Below are 11,396 nucleotides of genomic sequence, written 5' to 3'. Positions count from 1 at the left end.
ATTTTGCCGATGTTGTTTTCAAACCTATCTGCCTCTAAGAAAATTATCAATCTCTCTTTTAAGAGCGATTCCCATTGGGAAATTAAGAGTGAATGATAAATCAGTGCCCCTCCTTGTTGGGATGAGCTCTGGGTGTTGTATGAACCATGGGAATCCACTCCCCAAACCAAGGTAATACTGTACACTGCATGTTAGCCAATTTGCCAATAAATTATATTAAAAAATAATCATAAAAAATAAAAAAGTCCAGACTTTAAAAAATAACTAGCTAAATAAATAAACAAATAAATAAATCAGTGCCCTTTGAAGTGTATTCTGAAAACCAGTACTAATCCACAAACTGCTATTGAGTCCCAATGACATAAATACAGAAATTGAAAGCGTTTAGACATTTTTATAGAATTTTAGCAATGCAATTTTATATCAGTTTAATATAATAATAAAAACTGGAAGCTTGTATTTGAACTACCTTTTCATTGTACTTTTCTGGTATTTCTTTTTTATTGCATTTGCCAAACAAACTGGTCTAGGGTGGATTGGTCCTTCACCACAGATCCTTTGGAAAGCACTGTTCTAAATGCTCCATTTTTAGAGTTCATATGCTCTCTTTTAATATTTTGCCTCTGTGGTCCTTATGGATATGAATTGATCTAGTTTTCGCTCGGAAGATTAAATGAGTTAATGCACGGAAAAGCATCGCACCCAAGGTCTGGCACTGAAGTAGACTGAATTTAAATCCTGCTTAATCAAGGACACGCATCTCATGCTGTTCTTTGATAGGACACATAGAAGAACCTGTACCAGCTCCCTCCGAAGCAAATCGGTATCTATAATCATGGCCCCACTGAGGAGCTGCCCCTCTCATGCTTCGTCACTGGTCTCATCTTACCCGAGGGTTGATGATAAGGACAGCTCATAAATGAAATGTGTGTTGCTGTGAGACTCTGCTGATTCTCTAGGTCAGTCTCTCCTTGAAATCTGGACCTAGACATACTGCCCTAGGAGAGAACAGACCCGTATTCCCGCCCTGGCTCAGTAGCTGGGTGACCCTGGACCAATTGCCACCCTTTCTGTCCTTCCATTTCCAGCGTCAGGAAAGTGAAGGCAGTACCTACTAAAGCTGAACATCCCACATACCTGATGATGATCAGCAATTCTAATCTATTCTATATTCTATATTCTAATTCTAATCTAGATTATACCCAAGAGGAATGAGTACATTTGTGCACTCTGGTACATCTTCTAGAAAGTTCATGGAAGTACCTTCAAATGCCCATTAAGAGTTGAATCCGTAACTGAATTGTGAGAGTCACACAGTGGAATATTACACAACAAGGAGAATGAACAATTTACAAGGAGCAACAGAAATGTAGCTCACAATATTGAGGGGAAAAAATTAGACGCAAGTAGAGAATATACTCTCCCAGTCTATTCATAGAAAGTTCAAAAATAGGCAAAACTAATCTCTGATGTTAGAAGTCAGGATAATGATGAGCCTTGAGAGGGGTTGTGACTAGAACCGGGCAGGGTGGGTGGGAAAGCGTGACGGAGGCTACTGGACTGGTAATGTTCTTTTTCATGATCTGGGTACTGGTTACGTGAGTGTGCTCACTTTGAAAACTCATGGTGTATACACTTAATAATTTCAACAATTTTCTGTATGTATATGGTACTTCAACATAAAATGAAGCCATAGGACTGCATCCCCTTTAGGGTCCTTTTTATCTCCATGGTCTCCTTCTCCAATTCCCTGGGTAACCCACATCGCTCACAAATCCATAGGACTCAAACTAGGTCACTTCTGTCTCCAGACCTTTCCTTAGGAGATCATTTTTGTAGCTAAGCATGTTCTACCCTCAGCCCCCCAGGATTGTTCTTGTCCTGGCCCTTACATCTTCCCTCAGCAATTCCAACAGGCAGGGCCTTGTAATTTACAAGGCAGGAGCAGGTAGTGGGGAAGGCTTGGGGTTCCGATCGCCATTCCGCAGGCAAGTATCCGTGCCATCTTGTGCAAGTGATTTAACTTCTCTGTGTCTCAGGTTTATTATCTCATTGTAAATTCATAAATGGTATCATTATCTCTATTTTACAGGTGAATAACTTGAAACTCGGAGAGTTTAAATAACTTCCTTCAGATCATATAGCCAATAACTGAGAGACAGATACCATAACCCTTAGAATCTGTTCTCCCAAATATCTACACACAATTTTCAGCTAAAATATGTTCCCTCAGAATAAAGATTGTATATTTAGCTAGGTGCATTCACATGACTCAACTTTACCCAATGGGATGTAACCAAACATGTTGTGTAACACCTTCCAGGAATCCTCCTAACAAAGAGATGGGACAAGAGTATTCAGTTTCTCATTATCCTCAGACTACATAACAGGCCACGCCTCCTGCTGAGAACAACTGGAAAAGTTAAACAAAGGTGTAAAATAAATCTTGAGAGTGTCGGAAAGCTAACAAAACTCACAGGGCCACAATCTCAGAAAAAAAGGAACCCCAAGAGGTGAGCCCATCACTTGGGACTGCTTTCCCCCAGGGCACCTGCCAATTTCAGAAGAAGCAGCTGAGAAGCTAGGAGGTTGAACAGGGCAGGTACCAAACCTCACGAGGATAAGCAGACAGATGTTCAGGGGCCCCCAAGCCAGGGACCCCCAGGAACCTCCCCATCCCACCTTGCTAAAAGACTGCCTTCTAGTAAACAAAGAGAAAACAAAGACATTTTTACTAAAAAGCACAACTGGGAAAAATGGTTAACAGCAGATCTAAACAGAACTAACGTGCATGACAGAAAGACAATTATTCTAGTTGGAAACTTGGTGACACAGGGAGGCAGAAAGAACAAATAAAAGGGTAAACACATGGGTAAATTCAAAAGGATATTAACTAAATAAAATAACAATCATGTTGTCTTATAGGGTTTAAGAATATAGAAATCAAATTAAAATACACAAAAGCCAAAGGATTTCAATTGGGTAGTGAGTAAATGGAGTTATTGTTCTAAGGTCCAGGCACCCTCTGGGAAGAAGTAAAGGTAACCATTTACATTGGACTTTGATAAATCAAGGAATCATGTTGTAGCCTCTAGGGTAACCATTAAAGAATAGTAAAACAGTAACTATAACTAGTAAGATAATGGAGAGAAAATTGCAGTTTGTGTGTGCCATTCAGAAAGATCTCATAAATTGTGTTTATAATTTATACGTCATATTTAAGCAACTTGTCTTTTTTTTTTTTTTTTTTTTGAGAGAGAGAGAGAGAGAGAGAGAGTGAGCAGGGGAGGGACAGAGACAGGGAGACACAGAATCCAAAGCAGGCTCCAGGCTCTGAGCTGTCAGCACAGAGCCCTACACAGGGTTCAAACCCACAAACCGTGAGATCATGACCTGAGCTGAAGTCGGATGCTCAACTGACTGAGCCACCCAGGCACCCCAAAGCAACTTGTCTTTCGCATTCTGTTTTCTTTTTATTTTGTTGTGTTACTTTTTTTGTTGTATAGGTTAAAAGCCCAGGACGTAGGGGAAAACCAAGCGTCTCAAATTAAGGTAAAAGTCAAACTGGAGGAAGTTTTCACTGGGGAAACTTTTACATTTCCCAAATGTGAATACCATCTGTTATGGGTTGAACAGTGTCCCCTAAATATATATTGAAATCCTATCCCCAGAACCTCAAAATGTGACCTTACTTGGCAATAGAGTCATTGCAGATGGACTTAGTTACGTTAAAATAGGATGTCAGGCAAATTGGACTAGGATAGGCTCCCAATCGAGTAAAACCAGTGTCCTTAAAAGAGGAAGGTTTGAGCACCGACGTGCACAGAGGAAAGATGGCTTGAAGACACACAGGAGAGGGACAGCCACTGGAATTATGCTGCCGTAAGCCACGGGGTGCTTGGGGAGGCTTAGGAGGAAGCATTGCAGGGGCACGCCTTCATTTGGGACTTGTACTCCCCACAACTGTTGAGAGAACACATTTCTGTTGTTTTCAGCCATCCAGCTCCTGGTCCGTTGTGGATGGCCTACAAAATTAATATACCATCCGAGGGACAAAATGGGAGGCCCCTGCAGATCATGAAGAGGGTTCTACAAAGGGTCTGGATCTTAATCAATCATCAGAGGTTGTTTGACCACATCAAAGCATTGTGGGCTGGGTGGGGCGAGGGTGGGGGTTGCTCTGGGTAAAGAGAAGCCAGCCAGAGCTTCCTGGGGACTTCTTTGATCACTGAAAGCAAAGTGTGCTCTTGGGATGAAAAGAATGTGTGAGATAAAATGGCTCTGGAGTGGGACTGTTAAGTGAGACCTCTTAAGTGAGAGTCCCTCTTGGGAACCCTCGGGTATTAGCAGTGGCCTTTGAAGGCCAGGCTGCCGCGAGCAAGCGAGTCCTTCAAGAGTCCTGCCTGCCTGGAGTAAGGCAGCAGATGATAGGGTGGGGGTGGGGCATGAGGAAAAGCTGGAAGACCTCAGCCTTGGTTTGCGACGAGGGGGACTGAGGGTGGGGTGTTGTCGAGGATCACACAGGACGATGCCGTTCAGATGGCCTCTGACCCAGCCGTGGTGGAATGTGTCCCAAGATCTTTGAGGCGGGCAGCCCGCTTACCTACCCTTTAAGAGTCTAATAACGAACTGTAGACATTTAAGGGGGATCCCTCGCCTCAGCATGACAGCTCAGTGCCAACTACATGTACAGAGGGAACTCTGAAATTCGTGGCTCTTATCTGAGTGGTCTAACAAAGGAACGGAGAACACTCCAGAAGAAGAAGAGCAGGGGCAAAGCTTTTAAGGATAGCGAGAAGCAGTCATCAGACACTTCAGACCCAGTCAGGCAAGAATACCTGGCATCCCAGTGATTCTATTTGTGTAATAGAATCTGTGCCTGTGTCACAGGCCACGATATTACTCCCATGGTCTCCCCTACCCTTTCCCAGGCCAGTGTCATTGGAGGAGCAAGGTCTTCTTTGTCACGGTTATAATCCACCTGCCTCCCACACCTGCCTCCTGATTCTGTGGCCTGGAGGAACGAGAGTCTGCACGTCCATCTTTACTAGGGAAGCTATTAAGGCTACTTACATGTTAATGTTTCCTTTTAGGGAGGAAGGTAAGCAATATTACATCTAACCATGAGCTGGAACCCAGTCACCATGGCCAGATGGTGTCTTCAGGGCGTACTTTGAGAACCTTGGCCAAATTCGTCAGCAGAGGCCAGCTCAGAGACAGAGAGTCCCAAAAGGGAGGTGGCAATGCTCTGAGAAGTGCCGTCCCTGGCCTGGTCCAGAGCTTCTATCTCCTCTCCTGGGAACTGCCCATTCTTACCTGTTCTGCTGAGATTTGAGGTATCATTTTCTGTTTCTGCTGTTGGGATTAGAACGGTTCAAGATTCACCATGGCCATTCCAATTACAAAGTCATAGTCTGGCCATTCCCGTTTTAAAATTGGTACCTAGGGAGAGCAGACTGACTCTTGCAAGGAACCTGGGAGGGAGGAAGGGAGGAAGGAAAGGAGGGTCAGCTCCATTTCACAGATGAAGACACCGAGGCACAATCAAATTGTCCAGTGAGCAGTGGTGGAACTAGAAATTGGGCCCTGAATTAGTGACTTTGAACTCAGATTACCGTGTTTAGAATGATCATACTTGTTGGGGTTTTTCCTGAGCTATTGATCTGTTTTCAAATCCCACACTTACGGTGTTGAGGCTGCTACACACAAACACACAGGCATTTCCCCCACACTCTTTTGTTTTTGGTGGCTTTTTTTTTTTTTTTGGCATACCCTGTTTTGTTCCAAGTTGATATTTAAGTTCCAGTTAGTTAACATATATGGCAACATTGGTTTCAGGTGTAGAATTTAGTGGCTCATCACATATGCAACACCCAATGCTCATGACAAGTGCCCTCCTTAATTAATACCCATCAACTATTTAGCCCATCCCTCACCCACCTCCCTCCATCACCCCTCAGTTTGTTCTCTATCACTAAGGGTCTCTTATGGTTTGCTTCCCTCTCTCTCTCTTTTTTCCCCCTTCTCCTATGTTCATCTGTTTTGTTTCTCAAATTCCACAGAGAAGCGAATTCATATGCTATTTGTCTTTCTCTGACTTATTTCACTTAGCATAATATATACTCTAGCTCCATTCACATTGTTGCAAATGGGAAGATTTCATAGTTTTTGATGGCTGAGTAATATTTCATGGTATGTATGTATATAACATCTTTATCCATTCATCAGTTGATGGACGTTTAGGCTCTTTCCATAATTTGGCTACTGTTGATAGCGCTGCTATAAACATTGGGGTGCATGTACCCCTTTGAGTCAGCATTTTTGTATCCTTTGGATAAGTACCTAGTAGTGCAACTGCTGGGTCACAGGGTAGTTCTATTTGTAACTTTTTGAGAAACCTCCATACCGTTTTCCAGAGCAGCTACACCAGTTTGCATTCCCACCAACAGTGCAAGAGGGTTCCCGTTTCTCCACATCCTCCCAGTCTCCTGATTTGTTCATTTTGGCCACTCCGCCTGGCGTGAGGTGGTATCTCAGTGTGGTTCTGGTTTGCGTTTCCTTGATGATAAGTGACGTTCAGCATCTTTTCATGTGTCTATTAGCCCTCTGGATGTCTTCTTTGGAAAAATGTCTATTTGTGTCTTCTGGTCATTTTTTTTTTTTTACTGGATTAGTTGTCAGGTGTTGAGTTTGAGAAGTTCTTTACAGATTTTGGATATTAACCCTTTAGCGAACGTATCATTTGCAAATATCTTCTCCCATTCCACATGACGCCTTTTAGTTTTGTTGATTGTTTCTTTTGCTGTGTAGCAGTTGTTTTGTTTTGTTTTAATCTCAATGAGGTCTCAATAGTTCATTCTTGCTTTTGTTGCCCTTTCCTCCAGAGATGTGTCTAGTGAGAAGTTGCTGTGGCCAAGGTCAAAGAGATTGCTGCCGGTATTTGCCTCTAGGATTTTGATGGCTTCCTGTCTCACATTTAGATCTTTTAAATGTATAAATGTATTTTTGTGTGTGGTGTAAGAAAGTGATCTAGTTTCATTCTTCTGCATGTTGCTGTCCAGTGTTCCCAGCACTATCTGTTGAAGAGACTGTCTTTTTTCCATTGGATATTCTTTCCTGCTTTGTCGAAGATTATTTGGCCATACATTTGTGGGTCCATTTCTGGGTTCTCTATTCTGTTCCATTGATCTATGTGTCTGTTTTTGTGCCAGTACCATACCGTCTTGATGACCACAGGTTTGTTATACCTTGAAGTCCAGAATTGTGATGCCTCCAGCTTTGCTTTGCTTTTTCAAGATTGCTTTGGCTATTTGGGGCTTTTGCGGTTCCCTAACACTTTTAGAATTGTTCTAGCTCTGTGAAAAACTGCTGGTAGTATTTTGATAGGGATTGCACTGAATGTGTACATTGCTTTGGGTAGTATAGACATTTAACAATATTTGCTCTTCTAATCCATGAGCACGAAATGTTTTTGCATTTGTGTGTGTGTGTGTCTTCTTCAATTTCTTTCCTAAGTGTTCTATAGTTTTCAAAGTACAGATATTTTACCTCTTTGGTTAGTTTTATTCCTGGGTATCTTATGGTTTTTGGTGCAATTGTAAATGGGATCGATTCCTCAATTTCTCTTCCTGCTGCTTCATTATTGGTACATAGACATGAGACAGATTTTTCTGTACATTGATTTTGTACCCTGAAACTTTTCTCAATTCATGTATCAGTCCTCGTAATTTTCTGGTGGAGTCTTTTTGGGTTTTCTACATAGAGTATCATGCCATCTGCAAACAGCGAAAGTTTGACCTCTTTCCTGCTGATTTGGATGCTTTTGTTTCTCTTTATTTGATCACTGAAGCTAGGACTTCCACTGCTAGGTGAAATAACAATGGTGAAAGTGGACATCCTTGTCTTACTCTGATCATAGAGGAAAAGCTCTCAGTTTTTCCCCATTAAGGATGATATTGGCTGTGGGTTTTTCATAGATGGCCTTTATGATGTTGAGGTATGCTCCATCTATCCTCTCTTGAGGGTTTTTATTAAGAATGGATGCTGTATTTTGTCAATTGCTTTTTCTGCATCTATCAAGAGGATCATATGGTTCTTATCCTGTCTTCTATTAATGTGGTGTATCACATTGATTTGTGAATATCGAACCCCTCAAGCCCAAGAGTAAATCTCACTTGATGGCGGTGAATAATTCTAATGTACTATTGGATTCAATTTGCTAGTATCTTGTTGAGGATTTTTGCATCCATGTTCACCAGGGATATTGGACTGTAATTCTCCTTTTCAGTGGAGTCTTTTTCTGGTTTTGGAATCAAGGTAATATTGGCCTTGTAGAACAAGTTTGGAAACTTTCCTTCCATTTCTATTTTTTGGAATAGTTTGGGAAGAATGGGTATCAACTCTTCTTTAAATGTCTGGTAGAATTCCCCTGGGAAGCCGTGTGGCCCTGGACTTTTCTTTGCTGGGAGATTTTTGATTACTGATTCAATTTCTTTGCTGGTTATGGGCCTGTTCAAATTTTCTATTTCTTGAGGCCCCTGGGTGGTTCAGTTAAGCGTCTGACTTCGGCTTAGGTCATGATCTCACAGTTCCTGAGCTTGAGCTCTATGTCAGGCTGTCTCCTATCAGCACAGAGCCTGCTTTGGATCCTCTGCCCCCCTCTGACTCTGCCCATCCCCCACTTGCACTCTTTTTCTGTCTCTCTCAAAATAAATAAACTTAAAAATCCCTGCGTTAAAAAATTTTTTTTTTCTATTTCTTCCTGTTTCAGTTTTGGTAGTTGTACGTTTCTAGGAATGCATCCATTTCCTCCAGATTGCCCAGTTTCTTGGCATATAATTTTTCATAATATTCTAATTGTACTTCTGCGGTATTGGTTGTGATCTCTCCTCCTACATGTGTGATTCTATTTATTTGGGTCCTTTCTCTTTCCTTTTTGATAAGTCTGGCTAGGGGGTTATCAATTCTGTTCATTCTTTCAGAGAACCAGCTTCTGGTTTCATTGATCTGTCCTACTGTTTTATTTCCTTCTATGTCATTTATTCCTGGTCTCATCTTTATTACTTCCCTTCTTCTGGCTCCAGACTTTGCCGTTCCTTTTCTATCTCTTTTAGGTAGAAAGTGAGGCTGTGTATTTGAGACTTTTCTTGCTCCCCACCGCCTCTGCATGGTCTCTCCAAGGGTCTGCAAAAACCAGCTTACTCCCAGTTGGTCTCCAAGACACTCCCTCCATGCACGCCTTCTCCCATCCCTCCACCCCTGTGCTCTTGCTTCCCTACCCTTGGGAGCTGAGATTTGATTAGGTAGTGCCATGCTTCTCAATTTGGGGCACAAAAGTGCCCTGCAGGTCCATGGCAGTGTGTCCCAGGTACTTGACCTCCCAGTGTAAACAAGATGCATCTTCCTAGAGTGTCATGTTTACTCAAAGATTTTTGTGAGGGGTGGTGGAGGTTAGATAACCATTCTAGATCATTGTTTTCATGTTAGAGTATATATAGATGCAGTACAGAAGGAAACACAAGGCACTTTAAAGGGACAGCTTTGGCTTCCGTTCCCTTATTTCCCCTGATCAGGGCAGGGCAGTGAGGTGCTGGGGGACTATGGCAATGGGAACTGATTTAGGAAAGCAAGGGAAGGAACAGGTAAACAGAAGACACAGGTCTGGGTGGGGACACAGGGTAAGGCTGTATAGCCTGGCGGTCGAGGGCCCAGGTTCCGGAGGCTGACATCTGGATCTAGCCCCAGTTCCACTACTTTGTACCTGGAATAGCAGGTAAGCTGAGCCTCTGTGTCTCAGTCTTATCTTAAAAATGGGGTATAAGGATTTTGCTTTCAAGATCAAATGAAACAATACATTTATAGAGCTTATTACGGCACCCGGCAGGTGACACGAGCTGAATTCACAGTATCCAGTACCCTGATCAGAGTCGGAGGGGCTCCTCAGGGGATCCCTGACAACATTGGTTGTGCTTGTCGTTTTTGCAGAAACAAGCTGCGAGAGGGAGTGAGTGTGAAACTACCACACATGCCCCAAAGGCTGAGTGATGGTGAGTTGCAGCTAATAGGCCAGCTAATGGCTGAGAGTCCGTGACTCTGAGAGCCAGAGGAGGGCAGATGAGCCCCAGCATGGGCACAAAGAAAACTTGCAAAGTGCCATCAAAAGTGGCTGGCCTTCCTTGGGGCTTTCCCTGCTGCCACAATGTTAGCGCTTGCAAAACAGGGGCTCTTACCTGCAGTTATGTTTACTTTTTGTTGATTTTAGATGGGAACAAATGGATCGTTGCAAATATTCCAACAGCAGACAAAAGCTTTCAAACAAAGGGGGAACTCCGTGTGAAATGCTGGGGACTGACCACTTGGTTAACCTGATGTGGCAATTCTGAGGCATTATGCTCTCACCTATCAGGAACGCTTGCATGCACTGGGATTAAGAACAGAAACAAACAAGCCCGGTCCTCAAAGTGTGCATTGACGAAAGAGGCCAGTTCAGGGCAGATGGGAGCATTTCTGCAGAGGAACTGAAATATAAAACCAGGCCATGCCAGGTAAGAAGGTGAGAGGAATGAGGAGGTAAACCACGACTGGCTCCACCTTTCTGCCTCCCCATCCCTGAGGGTAACTTTCTTTGTTGAAAGAATACACCCTAGGCAAAACTTCTTCACTCCTCTTCCCAATCAAGTCCAATGTGCTAGTCAGATAAGTCCTTCCAGGTGCCCCGGTGGGAATAAAGCATCCAACTGTTAATTCACAGACTCCCACACGAAATCAAAGCTTTCACTGGAAAGGAAGAAATGAAATGGACACTGCCCTTGGAGGTGCCAGACCAAGCCCACATGAAAATGTTTTGATTCCTTCAACAGGAAACCATTTATTTTTGGTTCATTTCAGTATTTATAGCAGTGCCCATGTAACGCATTTCAGCCCACATGAATAGTTCCCAATTGTCAGAGCAAATTAATCTTTTACAAGCTACTCAGCAGTGAGGTTAGAAGATAAACAGTAGGCGAAACAGTACACGCTTCCCTGTACGTGAACCTTCCTATTACAATAAATTACATTTGAGCTCACCACATCCAATGACTGCGACTCTCTCTGTTCGTGTGGCAGTCCCGGCTGCCCCCTGCCACCTCTGCCCTGCTGAGGTAGTTCTCTGATCAGCCACCTGGCTGGGACATGCTGCCATTTTCAGTTTGGAAGGAAAAGCCTGTAAGTCTGCTTCCTGGGAAGACAGACACTGCTGAATTGCCATTTGCCTCCAGAATGCAGAAAACATCAATTTCATTGCAGCTCATCAGAGTTGGAAACACCTGCCACTTCCTTTCTCAGTCGCAATTAACATGCTGCATCTCAGCATTGATTGAGTCCAAGCAGCCTCACACTGCCAAAGTCAAGGTCTA

Source organism: Prionailurus bengalensis, chromosome D1 (assembly GCF_016509475.1).
Source record: "Prionailurus bengalensis isolate Pbe53 chromosome D1, Fcat_Pben_1.1_paternal_pri, whole genome shotgun sequence".
In the NCBI taxonomy this organism is placed as follows: Eukaryota; Metazoa; Chordata; class Mammalia; order Carnivora; family Felidae; genus Prionailurus; species Prionailurus bengalensis.
Note: the sequence above shows the minus strand (reverse complement) of the source record.